Source organism: Hemiscyllium ocellatum, chromosome 33 (assembly GCF_020745735.1).
Source record: "Hemiscyllium ocellatum isolate sHemOce1 chromosome 33, sHemOce1.pat.X.cur, whole genome shotgun sequence".
NCBI lineage: Eukaryota > Metazoa > Chordata > Chondrichthyes > Orectolobiformes > Hemiscylliidae > Hemiscyllium > Hemiscyllium ocellatum.
The window spans coordinates 1,651,926-1,671,695 of NC_083433.1; the positions used below are offsets into that span (position 1 = coordinate 1,651,926).

General features: G+C 41.5%; 1 protein-coding gene across 6 annotated transcripts in view; it reads left to right on the forward strand.

Moving 5' to 3' along the window:
• The window catches only part of LOC132831360 (RNA binding protein fox-1 homolog 2-like), a 335,115-nt gene that overhangs the window by 161,446 nt on the left and 153,899 nt on the right, over positions 1-19,770 (forward strand). The gene's annotated exons all lie outside the window — the stretch shown is intronic.

The window sequence follows — 19,770 nt, forward strand, 5'->3', positions numbered from 1 at the left end:
GTGGAAGTAGGGTACAGGTCAGCCATGATCTCATTGAATGGTGGAACAGATAGAAGGGGCTAACTGGGCTTCTCTTGTACTTAAGTAGGATGTAGTAAGTTAGTGACCCCTCATCTGTCTGGAAGCTACTAATTCTTGATTAGGTTATACTCCAAAGGTGATAGTTATCCTTCGTAACTTGATTTGAGGGCAGTATGACCTTAGTCTTGCATACACACCCATCCCATTTAAAAACACACACTACTTTAGAATGGGAATTGTTCATGAATTCAAACCGATTGTGAATCCTGGCCCAACCGAGCGCCACCCCAAAAAATAATAACCTTGGCTTTTGAGGTGAATTGTCCAGTGACAACCAAGGTCCTGGTCAGCTCGTTGAGTGCCAATAGGCATTAAATCTTGGGATCTTGCTGACTGTATGAGTTGGTTACACTCCTGTTTTATCATAAGGAAGCACTTGCATGAAATACAGAAACTTTCAGCAGGTTATGCAATTATAATATTGATTTCACACATTCCACACTAGTCTCCTCCACTCGGGATATTCAGAGTGACAGTAGACTCAGTGCTGAGCACTGTTCTAGTAGTATAAAATGTTGGCTCCGCAAAAAATGAAGATCGTTATTTTTAATTCATGATTATAAGAGCTTTTCTTGTGTTGTGACTAACTAGCAACAGAAGTTGTATAGCTCGTCAAACCTGTTTCCAGGTCATTATCTGCACTTTATATCATCAAACAAACTCGGAAGACCTTCATGTGGTATTCTGATTTTTTTTTCTATATTCATTCATAGGAGGTGGGCGTCGCTGGCTATGCAGCATTTATTGCTCATCCCTAATTTGCCCAGAGGACAGTTAAGAGTCAACTACATTGCTGTGGGTCTGGAGTCACATGAAGTCCAGACCAGGTGAGGCTGGCAGTTCCCTTCCCTAAAGGACATTAGTGAACCAGATGGGGTCTTCTGACAATCAACAATGGATTCATGATCCTCTTTAGATCCTTAATTCCAGATATTTATGAAATGAATAGGATAAATAGAGAACATCTTTTCCCTGGGGTGGGGGAGTCCAGAACTAGAGGGCATATGTTTAGGGTGAGAGGGGAAAGATATAAAAGAGACCGAAGGGGCAACTGTTTCATGCAGACGGTTGTGCGGGTATGGAATGAGCTGCCAGAGGAACTGGTGAAGGCTGATACAACTGCAGCATTTAAAAGGCATCTGGATAGGTATATGAATAGGAAGGGTTTAGAGGAATATGAGCCAAGTGCTGGCAAATGGGACTAGATTAGGTTAGGATATCTGGTCGGCATGGATGAGTTGCACCAAAATGATTTGTTTCCGTGCTGTCCATCTCTATGACTCTAATTCAAATTCCATTATCTATTACAGCAGGATTTGAATCTGGGTCCCCAGAGCATTATCTGGGTCTCTGGTTAACAGTCCAGCAATAATACCTAATGCTTCCCCCTTTTAGTACAATCAACAATGGTTTCATGGTCATTGTCTGATATTTGTTTCCAGATTTTTATTAAATTCAAATTTCATTATTAGCGATGGTGGGATTTAAATCCGTGTCCTAGAACAATAGCTGGGTCTCTGAATTCGGGGAGATGACTGCCTAGTGGTGTTATTGCTGACTGTTATTCCAGAGATGCAAGTAATGTTTTGGGGAAAAAGGTTTGAATCCCACCATGGCGAATGGTGTAATTTAAATTTAATAAAATCTGAAATTAGAATTTAATGATGACCATGAAACCATTCTCAGGTGTCAGAAAAACCCATCTAGTTCACTAATGCTCTTTAGCAAAGGATATCTGCCATCCTTATCTGGTCTGAGACATTAAAAAACTGCAGATGCTGGAATTCAAAATAGAAAGGCAGGAGGCTGGAAGAACTCATCAAGCCAGGCAGCATCAGAAGGTGGAGAAGTCGGCATTTCAAATGTAACCCTTCTTCAGGACAGGGAGGTGGGTGTGAGGGGAGTTGCACATAAAGGGGTGGCGGGGGCAGGGTGGTGAAGTGGGGATAGGTGGAGACTGGTAGATGGTGCGACCTGGTTGGCCGATGGGAAGAATGAATCTAATTGGTGGCAGAGGGGAGTGGAATGGTGGGAGGGGCTGGGAAGGGAGGTTATTTGAAATTGGAGAACTCAGTGTTGAGTCCTCTGGATTGTAGGCTGTCCAGGCGGAAGATGATGTGTCGTTCCTCCAATTTGCGGTATGGTTCGTTGTTGCAATGGAGGAGGCTGAGGGTGGTCATTTAGGAAAGGGAGTGGTTGGGGAACTGAAATGGGTGGTGACTGGGCGGTCTGGTCGGCTCCTGCAGGCTTGGCTGCAATGCTTGGTGAACTGTTCCCCAAGTTTATGTTCGGTCTCCCTGATGTAGAGCCAGGTCTGCCCTATATGTGACTCTTGACCCACAACAATGTGGTTGACTCTTAACTGCCCGCTGGGCAAATTAGGGATGGACAATAAACGCTGGACTAGCCAGTGACGTCCTCACACCATGAATGAATAATAACAATAAGTATGGAAGTTAGCTCGCTGAGCTGGAAAGTTTGTTTTCAAATGTTTCATCACCATGATTAGGTAAGAACATGAACATAAACTAGCCACTAAAAGACACGACCCACTATCACTAGTTTCTATACATACAGACAAAGAAAGACACTTCTTTGACTGGGCCAACGCACACATCCAAGGACAGGTGAAACAGAGACATGCACAAGAATTCTTAGAGGCATGGCATTCTAACCAGAACTCCATCAATAAAGGTGTCAATTTAGATCCTATCTACCTTCCCTTGGGGAAAGAAACAGGAAATGACATCACCCACCTTAAGAAACCATGACCTACAAATAGAGAGGTGGGACATACCATCAACGCTTCACCACAGACACACTCACTGATGATGTTACCTAGTCATGATAATGAAACATCTGAAAACAAACCTTCCAGCTCAGCGAGCTAACTTACATACTTATCATCAACCTGACCCACACATCATCATAAAAATTACTAATAATAACAATGAATACCTAGTTCAGCCATGAAACCACTACATCCCCACCTCCCTTCTTAATAAGTATAGACGTGCACAAATTACTATCACTAGGCTAGTTTGCAGATATTTTGGATAACTATATGTGCAGTGACGTTTCTTCATTTCTAACTGAACTAATGAATATTTCTGTGGGACGAAGGCTGACTTGGAAACCTGGTCATAACATGCCAATTACACGATGCCTCTCTTGCATATGGTGCAGTAAGTGCATATTTTTCGTGCCCAAGGTTACATCCTCCACATGTAATTAACCTCATTGCTGTGCTTTTCAACCAAAGCTATAGCAAGTGCAAAGGCCTGCTTCAGTGCGTCTTTGACTGGAATTCTGTTGGCTGAAGTATACAGGGCAAACGGACTGGTCTGTTGATCATTCTTGCTCTGTACTGCTGCCAGCATGTCTCACCAATCTGAATTATTTCATTGCCAATTTTTTTTTCCTGAGGGATGACATGAGTAATAAACATCAGCTGCTTTCAGTCCAAATTAGGGAATTCCATTTGTCAAAGCTGGAGTCTGGAATCTGATTAGAGTTGATACAGTGACTGCAAAAAGGCCACGTGGACAAAAAACACTTCGAAATGTTTCGATTACTTTTTTATGTAAGAATATCAAGCAGTAGAAACAGCGTCTATGTTTATGTCCATGATCTAACATCTGGGAAATGCCCAAAGTTAGCCACATCTTGGTGAGGACAAAAATAAAGAGGCAGAAGCTTTCTGAGCAGAGGAGATGTTTATTCACATGAGAGGGAATGATGATGAAGGACTTCTTTTTCAAGTAACTTTATTGCTCAACTCCCAATGGCTTATACAGAAACTGAAAATAGGTTGCTATCTCCAGACAATAATATCATTGGGGAAAGCTGAGTGTTTGCAATACATATCTAAATTGGGTTTTAGTGAACAGCTAATGATCTAAGGAAAGGGAGAAAGTAAAATGAATCTATTCACAAAGTGCATTTCATTGCCTTGCCATGTTCCAGCGTACCTCACTGCCTGTTGGTATTTTTGAATTGCAGTCAATATCCTAATGTAGGATGTTAGAAATTTACACAGACTCTCTCAAACAACAATGAGAAATGAATGGATAATCTAGTTTTGGGGGGTGTTGGTTGACTGCACTGGGAGAAATTTACTGAAGGTTGCAGTCTACCTGACTAGCTCAACCTGAATTTTAAAAAGGCACTTGGAGAAAATCTGATTCATAAGCTGCACCTTAAGACCATAAGAAGTCAGGCCATTCGGCCTATCGAGTCCACTCCGCCATTCAAAGGGTGATGGGCATTTCAGCTCCACTTACCCACATTCTCCCCGTAGCACTTAATTCCTCGAGACATCAAGAATCCTTCAATCTCTGCCTTGGAGACATTTAGTGTCCTGGCCTCCACTGCACTCTGCGGCAGTGAATTCACAGGCCCACCACACTCTGGCTGAAGAAATATCTCCGCATTTCTGTTCTGAATTGACCCCCTCTAATTTTAAGGCTGTGTCCACGCGTCCTAGTCTCCTCGCCTAACGGAAAAAAATTCCTAGTGTTCACCCTTTCCAAGCCATGTATTATCTTATAAGTTTCTATTAAGTCTCCCCTTAATCTTCTAAACTCCAATGAATACAATCCCAGGATCCTCAGCCGTTCCTCGTATGTTAGACCAACTATTCCAGGGATCATCCATGTGAATCTCTGCTGGACACGTTCCAGTCCCATTATATCCTTCCTGAGGTGTGGGGTCCAAAACTGAACACAGTACTCCAAATGGGGCCTAATCAGAGCTTTATAAAGTCTCAGCAGCACAACGGTGCTTTTATATTCCAACCCTCTTGAGATAAGTGACAACATTGCATTCGTCTTCCTAATCACGGACTCAACCTGCATGTTTACCTTTAGAGAATCCTCGACTAGCACTCCCAGATCCCTTTGTACTTTGGCTTTACGAATTTTCTCACCGTTTAGAAAGTAGTCTCTGCTTTTACTCTTTTTTCCAAAGGGCAAGACCTCGCATTTGCTCACGTTGAATTCCATCAGCCATTTCCTGGACCACTCTCCCAAACTGTCCAGATCCTTCTGCAGCCTCCCCACTTCCTCAGTACTACCTGCCTGTCCACCTAACTTCGTATCGTTGGCAAACTTCGCTAGAATGCCCCCAGTCCCTTCATCCAGATCATTAATATGTAACGTGAACAGCTGCGGCCCCAACACTGAACTCTGCGGGACTCCGCTTGTCACCGGGTGCCATTCTGAAAAAGAACCTTTTATCCCAACTCTCTGCCTTCTGTCAGACAGCCAATCCTCAATCCATCCCAGTAGCTCACCTCGAACACCATGGGCCCTCACCTTGCTCAGCAGCCTCCCGTGTGGCACCTTATCAAAGGCTTTTTGGAAGTCTAGATAGACCACATCCACTGGGTTTCCCTGGTCTAACCTACTTGTCACCTCTTCAAAGAATTCCAACAAGTTTGTCAGGCACGACCTCCCCTTACTAAATCCATGTTGACTTGTTCTAATCAGACTCTGCTCTTCCAAGAATTTAGAAACCTCATCCTTAATGATGGATTCTAGAATTTTAACCGAGGTTAGGCTAATAGGCCTATAATTTTCCATCTTTTGTCTTGATCTTTTCTTGAATAAGGGGGTTACAACAGCGATCTTCCAATCATCCGGGACTTTCCCTGACTCCAGTGACTTTTGAAAGATCTCAACCAATGCCTCCGCTATTTCCTCAGCCACCTCTCTCAGAACTCTAGGATGTATCCCATCAGGGCCAGGAGATTTATCAATTTTAAGACCTTTTAGCTTTTCTAGCACTTTCTCTTTTGTAACGGCAACCATACTCAACTCAGCCCCTGACTCCCTTTAATTGTTGGGATATTACTCATGTCTTCCACTGTGAAAACTGACGCAAAGTACTTGTTAAGTTCTCCTGCTATTTCCTTATCTCCCATCACTAGGCTTCTAGCATCAGTTTGAAGTGGCCCAATGTCTACTTTGCCTGTCGTTTGTTTCTTATGTATTGAAAGAAACTTTTACTATCATTTCTAATATTACTGGCTAGCCTACCTTCATATTTGATCCTCTCCTTCCTTATTTCTCTCTTTGTTATCCTCTGTTTGTTTTTGTAGCCTTCCCAATCTTCTGATTTCCCACTGCTCTTGGCCACTTTATAGGATCTCTCTTTTTCTTTAATACATTTCCTGACTTCCTTTGTCAGCCATGGCTGTCTAATCCTGCCCCGGATAATCTCTCTTTTCTTGGGGATGAACCTCTGTACAGTGTCCTCAATTATACCCACAAACTCCTGCCATTTTTGCTCTACTGTCTTCCCCGCTAGGCCCTGCTTTCAGTCTGTTTTTGTTAGTTCCTCTCTCATGCCCTCATAATTACCTTTATTTAACTATAACACCATTACATCCGATTTTGCCTTCTCTCTTTCAAACTGCAGACTGAACTCTACCATATTATGATTACTGCTTCCTAAGGGTTCCCTTACTTTAAGATCTTTTATAAAGTCTGGTTCATTACAAAGCACTAGGTCCAGAATAGCCTGCTCCCTTGTGGGCTCCATGAGAAGCTGTTCCAAAAAGTCATCCTGTAAGCATTCCATGAATTCCCTTTCTTTGGATCCACTGGCAACATTATTTACCCAGTCCACCTGCATATTGAAGTCTCCCATGATTACTGTGACCTTGCCTTTCCGACATGCCTTTTCTATTTCCCGGTACATGTTGCGTCCCTGGTCCTGACCACTGTTAGGAGGTCTGTACACAACTCCAATTGTATCACCTGATTGGATGGATGGTGAGACAGATAGAGTCATCGAGATGTACAGCATGGAAACAGACCCTTCAGTCCAACAGACCCTTCTGGTCACACCGACCAGGTATCCCAACCCAATCTCGTCCCACCTGCCAGCACCCAGTACATATCCCTGCAAACCCTTCCTATTCATATATCCATCCAAAAGCCTCTTAAATGTTGCAATTGTACCAACCTCCTCCACATCCTCTGGCAGCTCATTTCATACACATACCACCCTCTGCGTGAAAAAGTTGCCCCTTGGGTCTCTTTCCCCCCTCACCCTAAACCTATGCCCTCTAGTTCTGGACTCTCCAATCCCAAGATGCATTGCTGAGAGGCAAGCAACAAAGGGCAGTAGGTGCTTGAGTGTTAGAAAGGAATATACAGAGTTAAATTCCTATCTTTACTAATAAAGGTAAAGTTTTAGTGGCAACAGTGTCTTGATTGGTAACTCTGTTACTTCTCTACTGACAAAGTTTTGGGTTTAAGCTCCACTGCAAGAGTTGAGCACAGAAATCAAGGTTGTCATTGTAGCTTAGTCCCGGTCTGCCATCCTGAGTGGATGTAAAGGATTCCTTCACATTATTGTGAAGAAGAACAGAGAGAAGATGTTTGTCAGTTTTTAGCTAATCAAGATACTGAAATAGGTTATCTGGCTATTATCAAATTGCTGTTTTGAGGAGCTTGTGTAGTGCAAATTAGCTGCCTTTTTTCCTTCGGTACCACAGTTGTCACATTTCAAAAGTATTTTGGCTATTAAGTCAGTCGTCTGGTAGTTTTGAAAAGTCTGGAGTCATCAAAGTATTTTTTTTGTAAAGCTCTGAAAAGTAGATATCACAAAGGCTGCATTTCTTTCCTCTCCATTACTATTTGTAAAGAGCTAGTTAGTAATTAGCAAGCCCATTAACTGATTTGCTAAGCTACTTTAGAGAGCTCCATCATTAAAACAAAGAAAATGGGAGCAGGAGAAGGCCATTTAGCCTTTTGAGCACCCTGCACCATTCATTATGATTGTGGCTGATCATCCATTTCAGTACCTGTTCCCACATTCCCCTGATACCCTTTGATCCGTTTATCCCTAAGAACAATATCCAAATCCTTAAAAACAGTGTGTTGGCTTCAAATGCTTTCTGTGGCAGAGAGTTCCACAGGGTCAGCACTGTCCAGGTGAACCACTGCAATCCATTTGCTGTGGGTAGACCTATAACTCCATTAAGTTCTTTTACCCAGATACATTGGACAAACACAGATATATTTACCCCTCAGGATGATGTGCAGCTTGGAGCCAAAGCTACAGGGGATGGTGTTCCTACATAACTATCCTTGGCCTTCTAGATGGTCATGGTTTTCAAAGGTGCTATCTGAAGAGCCTTGGGGGATTTCTGTAGTGCATCTTGTAGATGGTATACACTGCTGCTACTGAGCGTTGGTAGTGGAGGGAGTGAATATTTGTGGATGTGGTGCCATTCAAGCAGTCTGCTTTTCCCTGGGAGATTTCAAGCTTAAATGTTGTTGGAATGCACTCAACTCGATGGATATGGGAAGTATTTGATCACAGTCCTGACTTTTGCCTTGTAGATGGTGGATGTGCTTTGGGGAGTCTGAAAGTGAGTTATTCACTGCAAGATTGTAATGTAGGCTATACCTCTAGTTGAATGATTTGCTTTTGTGCTGTAACTTTTCTATATATGGTCTAGGCCATGTAGAAATGATAAGTTCTTTACTACGATAGCTTTGATAATAATTCCTTCTGGAACTAACCTCAAATGATATTGTAAGAATTGGAATCAAGCCAGCAATATGGAAAATTGTCCAGGTAAGCCATGGCCACAAAAAGGACAAATCCAAACAGGCTAAATGCAGTCCCATCAGTCTGCACTTACCATCAGCACAGTCAAGGCAGGTGTTGTCAATATTGTTATCAAGTGGCATTTATGCAGAGATAATCGACTCACTGGTGCACAGTTTAGGTTCCAGCTGGGCCACTTAGTTCCAAAACTCATTGCACTATTGGTCTACAAATGGACAAAAGAGCTGAACTCCAGAGAAGATGAGTAAAGTGATGAAGGTGTCATCAACAGTGCTATCAAACAACACCTGGTCAGTGATGCCCAGTTTGGGTTCCGCCAGGGCCACTCAGCTCCTGACCTCATTACAGCCTTAGTTAAAACATGGACAAAAGAGCTGAATTCCAGAGGGGAGGTGAGAGTGACAGCCCTTGATGTCAAGGCTGCATTCGACTGAGAGTAGCATCAAGGAGTCCTCACAAAACTGGAATCAATGGGTATCGGGGGTAAACTCTCCGCTGGTTGGAGTCATACCTGACAGACATGAAGATGGTCATAATTGTTGGAGGTCAGTTATCTCAGTTCCAGGACATCTCTGCAGGAATTCCTCAGGGTAGTGTCCCAGGCCCAACCAATTTCAGCTGCTTGATTAATGATCTTCCCTCCATCATAAAGTCAGAAGTGGGGATGTTTGCTGATGGTTGCATAATTGTTCAACACTGTTCGCAACTCCTCAGAAACTGAAGCAGTCCATGTTCAAATCTAACAAGATCCGGACAATATGAGGCTTGGGCTGACAAGTGGCAAGTAACATTCACTCGACTCAAATGTCATGATACAACCTTCGAGCTCATTCCTGATGAAGGGCTCTGGCCCGAAACGTCGAATTTCCTGTTCCTTGGATGCTGCCTGACCTGCTGTGCTTTAACCAGCAACACATTTTCAGCTATGATACAACCTTCATCAATAAGCAAGTATCTAATGATGTTACCATCATTGAATCCCCCACAATCAAAATCCTGGGGGTAATATTGACCAGAAACTCAACTGGACTCACCACATAAACACAGTGGCTACAAGAGCAGGTCAGAGGTTGGGAACACTGTGGTGAGTAACTCACCTTCTGACTCCCCAAAGCCTCTCCACTGTCTGCAAGGCACAGGTTGGGAGTGTGATGGGATACTCCCCACTTGCCTAGATGAGTGTAGCTCCAACAGCACTCAAGAAGCTCGACACTCTCTAGCACAAAGCAGCCTGCTTGATTACTCATGCACAAGCATCCACTCCCTCTACCCTCAAAGCTCAGAAGCAGCACTGTCACAGCTACAAGACGTGCTGCAGAAATTCAACAAAGACTCTCTTCCAAACACACGACCACTTCCATCTAGAAGGAGAAGGGCAGCAGATATCTGGGAACGCTACAACCTTCAAGTTCCCCTCCAAGTCACTCACCATCCTGACTTGATAATATGTCATTGTTCCTTCTCTGTCACGGAGTCAAAATCCTAGAATTTCCTCCCTCATGGTATTGTGGGTCAACCCACAGCAGGTTCAAGAAGGCAACTCACCACCACCTTCTCAAAGACAACTAACGACAGGCAGTAAAAGTTGGCCAGCCAGTGACATTCTGCAAATGAATAAATACATTTTTAAAATATTAAGAATGAGAGGTTGGTACCCTTGACATCAATGTGGTCTTTGACATAGTAGCATGAAGGACCCTCAGTAAAACTGCCCTCTCAAAGCAGTGTGAGTTCAAGAGAAAATATTCTCCTGGTTGGAATCATCAACCTAATACAAAAGATGATGGTTGTGGTTATTAGAGACCAATCATGTCAGTGCTGGGAGATCACTGCAGGAGTTCCTCAGGCTGCTGTTCTCAGTTCAAACATCTTAACTGCTTCATCAATGACCTCCCCTCCATCATAAGGTCTGAAGTAGAATGTGCCCTGATAATCGCACGGCATTTATTACAATTTGCAGTTTCTCAAATACTGAAGCAGTCCCTGTCCATATGCATGAGGTCCTGGACAGCATCAGGTTTTGGCTAATGAGTGGTCATATTTCAGAATATACAGAATGAATACATTCAACAAGGGAGGGGCCGTCATCCTAGTGAATGTAACAAAGTTAAATCTCGTGTCAAACTTCAGAAAAAAGCGTAATGTAAAAATAGCTGGCAAAATATTGGGCAGTATGGGAAAAAAAAATGAAAGATGGCAAAGATTAATAAGGATAGATAGAACTGGCTAGAAATAATATTCTTGGATGTCGATGTCAACAACTATTGAGTACTTTGAAACTGTTAGACACCACCTAGGTTTGGAAAAAGTTCACTGGAAGCCCATATCCAGCAAACTAATCTCAAACATTGTCCTGATGAAGGGCTCTGGCCCGATACATCGATTCACCTGCTCCTCGGATGCTGCCTGACCTGCTGTACTTTTCCAGCACCCCATGCACCACTCTGGTAGACTCAAAGGATAGTTATCTCAATCTCTGATGATTGTGGTTGAAGATTTTATGTAAGTAAATCATAGATTTAGTTGGTTGAAATGTCAACATTCACTTTCACTGCAAGATTCTAATTTTGAGGATTAGTTTGACTGAAGTTAAAACAGGATACCAAATCGCACTTCCTTGCTTGTCTCTTACCAAAGTATTTGAATTGTTTGATTGATCTACTTTTTTTGTTACATGCTTGAGTCAGGAAATGACCGTGTATTTGTAGTCCTGCAGTTAATAAGATTTTTTGGTTTTTGTCATCATCCTGCTCTGGGTGAACAGATCCTGAATGTTTATCTTTACCATATAGAGCATTAGATGTAATTTACTGAATTAAATCAGAGGCACTAGATGAAAGTCAGCATCAGAGGGTTGATGCTGACATATAGGCAGCTGTTGTGTAGAACATAGATGGAGGCTCATCTGTTACTGGAGAAGAAGAAAATCCCTAGTATGCAGCCAACCTGCTGGGCTGACTAGCACATGTCATACTGTGAAGAATGTTAAAGCTATTCTGCTTTTGATTTTGTACATAAGCAATATAAGAACATAGCAGGAATAGGCCATCTAATTGCTTCTTGCAGAGTAGTGATTAACATTTCTTCTGAATTGCCACGTTGATTTTTGTTTTATATTTTTGCAGAAGATCACTAATTACAGCTAAGATAAAACATCTCAGTTTGACACTGAACTGGAACAACGCCTTTATTTTAAGATTTTCAAAAAATTCATTTGGACAAGCTAAATACTTGAGCGTGAAATGGGCAGAGGCATCTCGTACAACTTTAATCTTTGCTCAGATCTGAATGTACGTGAACAGAGCAGATTAGCAACACTCGTGTCTTCATGCAGGGAGAAGGGAAACTTAATGTGGAGTTCAGATGGTTGTGGTACGCTATGTTCCTACCCACTTAACAATGGCTAATTAGCAAGAAAAGAAATCAAAGTTTTTGGACCAAGAGGATTTCTGTTATTCAGCCAGTTTATTTTGTAGGTTAGGCATATTACTGGGATATGGCTGAATGTAAATAATGAGAGATTGACTTTGATCATAAGGAGCAGTGAAATTCTTTGTGGAGTATTATGACGACATTGGGCAGTGCTGTTTGGGTAAGAGGAGGATTGCTCACTGCTCTATAGCTTGAGAGGTTCCAGCTAGAACACTGCTAGCCATATTTAAGTTTAGATCTTACTTATCTGATGCTTTATCTGGGTTTTCCTACAACGCAGGTTTCCTGCAACCTTACACAAGACTCAAGAACCATGATTTGACTGGTGGATGTGTATGATGATAACTATCAATTCTTTGGCTTAATATATTTTCAGTAGTTTAAAGGTTAGAAAGCAGGTTTGGAGAAATAAAATGAGAGTTACACTGAGAGATGGCACAGTTCCCCTTGCAGTCTGAATCAGTGACAAGAAAACTACTTTGAAAATTGGTACAATACATTTCTGGTGGGGACAGTAATGCCAGTTGGGGAAGAGGGGAGATTTTCAACCCTGTGATATGGACAGATGGGAATTATTTCCTTCTCAGGTCAGACTGAGCAATCGTGCTTCTCCTGGCCCACAAGGGAGAGAGAGAAAAAAAAGGGTAAAACAACTCACCTTCTGGCTCTTGCCTTCTGATGCTGGCAGATTTGACCCGCCAGGCAAAAGTTTGCAGATGCACCTTCGATGTTAGCATCTGGGTGAGCCTGCTGGCTTGGATAGGTGTTCTTGTCGCCTTCAATTTAATATTTCATTCAGCATTACTAGTGGAATGGGGCAGTGAAATCCATAACTAAATTCTGCCACTCCTCACCTCTGACCGATTTTTCACCAGTTAGGAGATTAAAATTGACTACACGGATTCATTCACTTCAACCTCCAACAGTCCCATCAGTTGTTAATCTAGGATGTTTCTTTTTCGGGTACTTACCTTGTGTAACATTAATTAAATTCCTTTCAAAAGCCAGTATGTCCTTATCTGTATGTATTTTTTAACAAGTACACGGATCTCTTGATTACTCATTAATAGGGAAGCACCCCAACGTGAAGAGAGGAAGTTGTTTGCATTAATGGAAGATGTTTACAAACAAATGAGAAATTGTATGCTTTGCAAACAGTCTCTACCAGAATGGATGTGATGTTTTGAGGATATGGTGAATACTTTGTGACTGCAGATACTTTTCACTGGAATATTAGGTATTCCTCTCGTATCTACCAGCTATATGTCTCCTTGTACCCTCAACTTCATTTCACAGCAAGTTTCATTATTAGAGACTTTCAGCTTTCAAAATCTTCCTTTCTGTGGCAGTTTCTCAATAAATAAGAATATAAGAAATAGGAGTGGGTGTAGGCCCTTACTTTTATTTAAACTTAAGATGACGGAGATAGCTGAAGTGGACTGGGTAAAGAAACCAAAGATATGATATAGAGGCAGTGGCAGACAAGGATGTTTCATAATTCTCAACAAAAATATATTCCATGAAGGAAGCAAGGCTGTATGAGAAGAAACATCATCAGTGGCTAACTAGGGAAATTAAGGATGGCTCCAAATAGATTTTTCATTATTGCTGCAAAGGTTAGTTGATCAGAGTCATAGAGCTGTACAGCACGGAAACAGACCCTTCAGTCCAACTCGTCCATGCCGACCAGATATCCCAACCCAATCTAGTCCCACCCGCCAGCACCCGGCCCATATCCCTCCAAACCCTTCCTATTCATATACCCATCCAGATGCCTCTTAAATGTTGCAATTGTACCAGCCTCCACCAATTCGTCAAGGAGCTCATTCCATACATGTACCATCCTCTGCGTGAAAAAGGTTATCCCTCAGCCTCCGACACTCCAGGGAGAACAGCCCCAGCCTGTTTAGCCTCTCCCTTTAGCTCAAACCCTCCAATCCTGGCAACATTCTTGTAAATCTTTCCTGAACCCTTTCAAGTTTCACAACATCTTTGCGATAGGAAGGAGACCAGAATTGCACGCAATATTCCAACAGTGGCCTAACCAATGTCCTGTACAGCCGCAACATGACCTCCCAACTCCTGTACTCAATACTCTGACCAATAAAGGAAAGCATACCAAACACCTTCTTCACTATCCTATCTACCTGCGACTCCACTTTCAAGCAGCTATGAACCTGCACTCCAACGTCTCTTTGTTCAGCAACACTCCCTAGGACCTTACCATTAAGCGTACAAGTCCTGCTAAGATTTGCTTTGCCAAAATGCAGCATCTCGTATTTATCTGAATTAAACTCCATCTGCCACTCCTCAGTCCATTGGCCCATCTGATCAAGATCTTGTTGTAATCTGAGGGAACCTTCTTCGCCGTCCACTACACCTCCAATTTTGGTGTCATCTGCAAACTTACTAACTATATCTCTTATGCTTATATCCAAACCATTTATATAAATGACAAAAAGTATTGGACCCAGCAACCATCCTTGTGGCACTCCACTGGTCACAGGCCTCCAGTGTGAAAAAGAACTCTCCTCCACCACTCTGTCTTCTAACTTTGAGCCAGTTCTGTATCCAAATGGCTAGTTCTCCCTGTATTCCGTGAGATCTAACCTTGCTAATCAGTCTCCCATGGGGAACCTTGTCGAACGCCTTACTGAAGTCCATATCGATCACATCTACTGCTCTGCCCTCATCAATCCTCTTGGTTAGTTCTTCAAAAGACTCAGTCAAGTTTATGAGACATGATCTCAGAGGACTGAGAATATTTTAGAAACCAGGAAAGCATGACTTTTTAAAAACAAAAGTAATTGGAGTAAGAAATATAAAACCAGATTAGAAAAGCTTTGACAAGTATATCAATAGAAATAGCTAAAATGAGAATTGATCCCTTCCAGCGTGAGATGAGGGTATTAAAAATGGGAAGACAAGAAAATGACCAAAGCTTTGAATGAGAATGTTTTGTTTGTCTTCACAGAAGAAAGAAAAAGTTTCTTAATAACAGTAGAGAGCCTAAGAGGCTAAAGAGAAGGGGGAGCATCACTAGAGAAAAACAATAGTCATTCTTTTGGTGCCAAAGGCTGGCAAGTCCTCTTCAACTGATGGCCTGTATCCCTTCTTGAAGGAAATGGCTACAGAGATCATGAATTGACTTTTATAATCTTCCAAAATTCTTTAGATTCTAGAAAGGATTGGAAAATTGGAAATGTAACATCTCTGCTTAAGAAAGAGAGAGACAGAAAGTGAGTGCTAAGCCAGATATTCTAATATTTGTCTTTGCGAAAATGCTAGAATCCATTATTAAAATGTTAATAACAAAACTTTTGGCAACCATAACAGAATTGGCAGAGCCAACATGCTTTGTGAAAGGAAACTACTATTTCACAAATGTATTAGAATTCTTTGCTAATGTAATAAGTAATTCGACATTTCGGGCCAGAGTCCTTCAAAAAGGGCTCTGGCCCGAAACGTCGAATTTCCTGTTCCTTGGATGCTGCCTAACCTGTTGTGCTTTAACCAGCAACACATTTTCAGCTCCGATCTCCAGCATCTGCAGACCTCACTTTTTACACGAATGTAATAAGTAGGGTGGATAAAGTGGAATCAGTAGAGTAGTGAAAGATGAAGAGTTTATGATGTTGGAGGTAGTATGTTAGCATGGATAGAGGACACAGTAACAAATAGGAAGCAGGGTTGAGGAAACTGGATCATTTTTAGTACGGCAAAGTGTGACAGCTCACCAGATGAAGCTAGAGAAGAAATATTTTCAACTGAAGATGACTAAAGTCAAGTACATAGGTCGTGTACAGACAGTTAAAAGACTTTACCCTAATCTTGATATGGTGTAAATTGCAGCTTGGATGCAGTAACTGACAGATGGGAAGATGGTTCAGTGATTTGGTACTTGAACAGGGTATGGAATCTTCCATATTTGATGAAAAGCAATAGCATGACATACTGGAATGAACAGTTTGTTGTTATGATGAAAGGCCAGACAGACTGGGCATGCATCCTCTGGAATAGAATCAGAGGCGACTTAATTGAAACACTCAAATCTTGTGGGGATTTGACCAGGTGGATATTGAAACTATGTTTTTTTTCTAATGGGTGAATATGGAATCAAGGTTGTAGCTTAAAAGTAAGGTGGTGTCCATTAACTCCAAAGAGGAATAAGCATTTTTGTGTCTTTGAAGTTCTCTTTCTCAAAAGGCAGCATTTGCAGATCCTTTAAATATGTTTAAGGTAGAAATGGGTAGATAAATAGATTCTTGAATGCTAACAGGCTGAAAGATTATCAGGGGTATGCAGGAACGTAGAGTTGAAATTAAAATCAGATCGCCCATGATCTTAGTGGGAAGTAGGCATGAAGGGCTGACTGGACTCTTCTTGTTTCTTGTTTGTTTGTATGTGCATGCTCTGAAAGCCATCAAATTGGACAGATCAAGGGAGCTGCATCACCAGTGATACAAATATTTGAGAGGCGAGGATAGTCTGAAACTATCAAGGGCAGAACTGTTGCTGTATGAGAATATTGAGCGTACAGAGGTGAACTATTAGCCTTGGTGACATCTTGTACAAAGGAACTGGTAGTTGTCTCCAAAAAGATGGTGAAGTTCATCAATGCAAGTCATTAGAAATGAGTCCTGTCAGAGGAAGACTAGAGAGCTCCAACCCTAGCACACCTCCTTAAGGGCAACAGGCCATAGGGAATAAATAGAGATAAAGCAAAAGTGAGGACAGCAGATGCTGGAAACCAGAGTTTAGATAAGAGTGGTGCTGGAAAAGCACAGCAGGTCAGACAGCATCCGAGGAGCAGGAAAATCGACGTTTCGGGCAAAAGCCTATTCCTGATGAAGGACTTTTGCCCGAAATGTTGATTTTCCTGCCCCTTGAATGCTGCCTGACCTGCTATGCTTTGCCAGCACCACTCTAATCTAAATAAATAGAGATGCCCACATCCAGTAAATGATGCAGTATCTAAACATGAACAATGAGATTTAAGGACCACATCAGCTAATATTTGAAATGAACATCAAATAAAGCCAATTATGACGATACTATGGCTTTATATTCCCTTTTTTTTGTGAAGAGAGGTTGAGAAAGAGAGGCAGAACGGTGTGTTCCAAGCTAATAAAGTAAACTACTTGTGAGGCGTTGGGAACTTTTTTTTTAAATTGGAACAATAGTGGCAGCATGAATGGGTGGAGTCAGGCTCCCACAGAGCCAGAGTTTGAGCTTGGTTTTCAGTAATTGTCGGGATTTTAAAGCTGCCGAACCCCCTTCCCTGTTATAGCAAAACACTCAAGTTCTCTGTCTCTGCCAGAAATTTCTCTTGATGTTCTTTCCGCCTGGACTTGAGAAACATTGCATGTGAGACCATCTATTTTACTGAATTTGCCTTTGTCAAGGGTGTGTTTATGGGATGTTACTATATTGGACCAGCTACTGTTTAGTAGTTAAATAATCTGTCATTCTGTTAAGTTTCCCAATAGAGTTAAAGTAAGACTAATTCTTTGTTTTATTTGTATTTTAACTGTAGAGTTGGAACAAAATGTGTTTTCCTTAAAACCAAGTATTGTAACCAATCCAACTGCATCTGAAGCACAGCACCTTACACTTGCCTTTAAGAAAAAAAAAGTCTAAGCCATCTCCTTGATATATTTGGAGGGGGTTTGGTCTGGCTCATAACAAATTTGTGATATCTCAGATAGACCATGAGTGAAGGTTGGAGCAGACCTCTTTACTCTCTCTAGCACTGATTATGTAATCAGAGTCAACTCTCATTCAGACTACTGGAAGCTAGACCAGTTGACATCAAGTACTATTAGTGAGATTATGGAATGCCTGAAAATTCACTTAAGTCATCATAGCTTTCCTGACATTGTGACATAATGGGCCTCGGTTCACATGTGAACAGCTCAGGAATTTTGTGAATGATTTCAAAATTCACTGATACAGATCACCTCATTGTCCCCAACGAAATAAAAAGGCTGAAGCAGCAGTGAAAATTTAGATAATCAAAAATTAATTAGATCTAGTACAGATATATACGAGGCAGTCTTAAAGTGAAGCAACATATCTATTGAAGGTGTGGAAAGTAATCCAGTCCAGCAAGTAGCATATGCCACAACCAGACTATCCTTCTGATAGCAAAAAAGCTCCTGAAGGTGGAAATGGTAAAATGAATGAATGACAAGATAAAAGTAAAATGATATGCAGTCCACACTTCACTTTGATAAAGTTTCCAGATTGTTGTCAGAACTGAAAGTTGGATAGCCGAACAGAATTGCAAGTATTTGGCACATTCAAAAGTCAGCCCATGTGGCTTAGAACCTGTGTAGAGAAGCTGTCACCTCAGTTGTATACAAAACAAATGACTATGTCTATCCGGACAATGACAGACATGTACATGAAGTGGCAAAGTTGCTCCTTCGCAGCAGTTAGCTGATGAAGATTTGATTTCACCAACTGTGTGAGGAACTGAATTACCCTCAGTCCCAGAGATCAACCGTTCCCCAAGAAATGCAGTGGATCAACATGAACAGTTACTGCAACAGTAACACTCACCATGGCTGAAAGATTCACCAGAGAGTCAATGTTCCTCTCAAGAACCAGCAAACACCAGATAAGCAGCCAACAAAAATTCACATGTACCATATGTTGGTCTGAATTCTGTGAAACTGGCTGGAAAGAATGAAAGTGTTTTGTTGATATTTTCTGTATGGACTATTTTTTAGGTGTCTGTAATAACTTGCAAATGATAAAACATTGCAAGCTTCTTTCTTTTTATGAAGGGAATGTTTGAATAAATCACTTTGCATGCTGTGGCTTTCCATTCTCATGTGACCTCCAATGTCATGATCTGTAAATAAAGGGTTTGGGCAGTAGCCACTTCACACACCGTATGCAACAGTACAAATATATGAAGACCTTTACTTTGTTAAATGTGATAGCTGATAATACAGTATTGGCGCTATTGGTGCAGCACAAATATAGCTGACTGATTTTGAAGCTAGCTAAATGTTTAAATTTGTAAAATGTTTTATTAAAATAACATGGGAAGTGTTAGGAGCATATAACACCATAAAAATAATTTATTTTAAAAAGTTAGGTTGATAATGAACTGTTGTTTCAATTCTTATAATGTTTCAAGAAAGCAGAATCCAAACTTGAGCATTGGAACAGCAGTGAATATGGAAATCGCTTTATGTTAAGTGGTACACATATTGTATAGTTATATAAGGGGCTAACTTGCCTCCTGCAGTCTTGCCAGACTTCACATCAGTTTATATTGATGACTCCTGTCACTCATGCTGACATAAAGAAATTTAACAAGATTAGCTGTATTTGTTTAAAGTGGGTATATCAGTAAAGATAGAACGTAACATGTAAAACTGTTTGGAATGTCCTGTTGAAAGGCAGCTTTCAAACGTATAAAAAGTGGTGCCTGTTTGAGCTAAAATGGCAAGTGTGCACCTGTTTGTATCTATTACACTGCAGGCACATTGCTTTTAAAAAAACTTTTGTCAGGGGTAGTGAGAAGCAGATGCCTTCTCGACAAACAGATCGAGTCTTCAGGGCCAGGACACGAGGGTTAATTCGCAGAAGTTTGATTGCAACAGCTGAAAGCATGTAACCGGGCAGCAAGCCTCCCCTCCTCACGTTGCTGAAGGC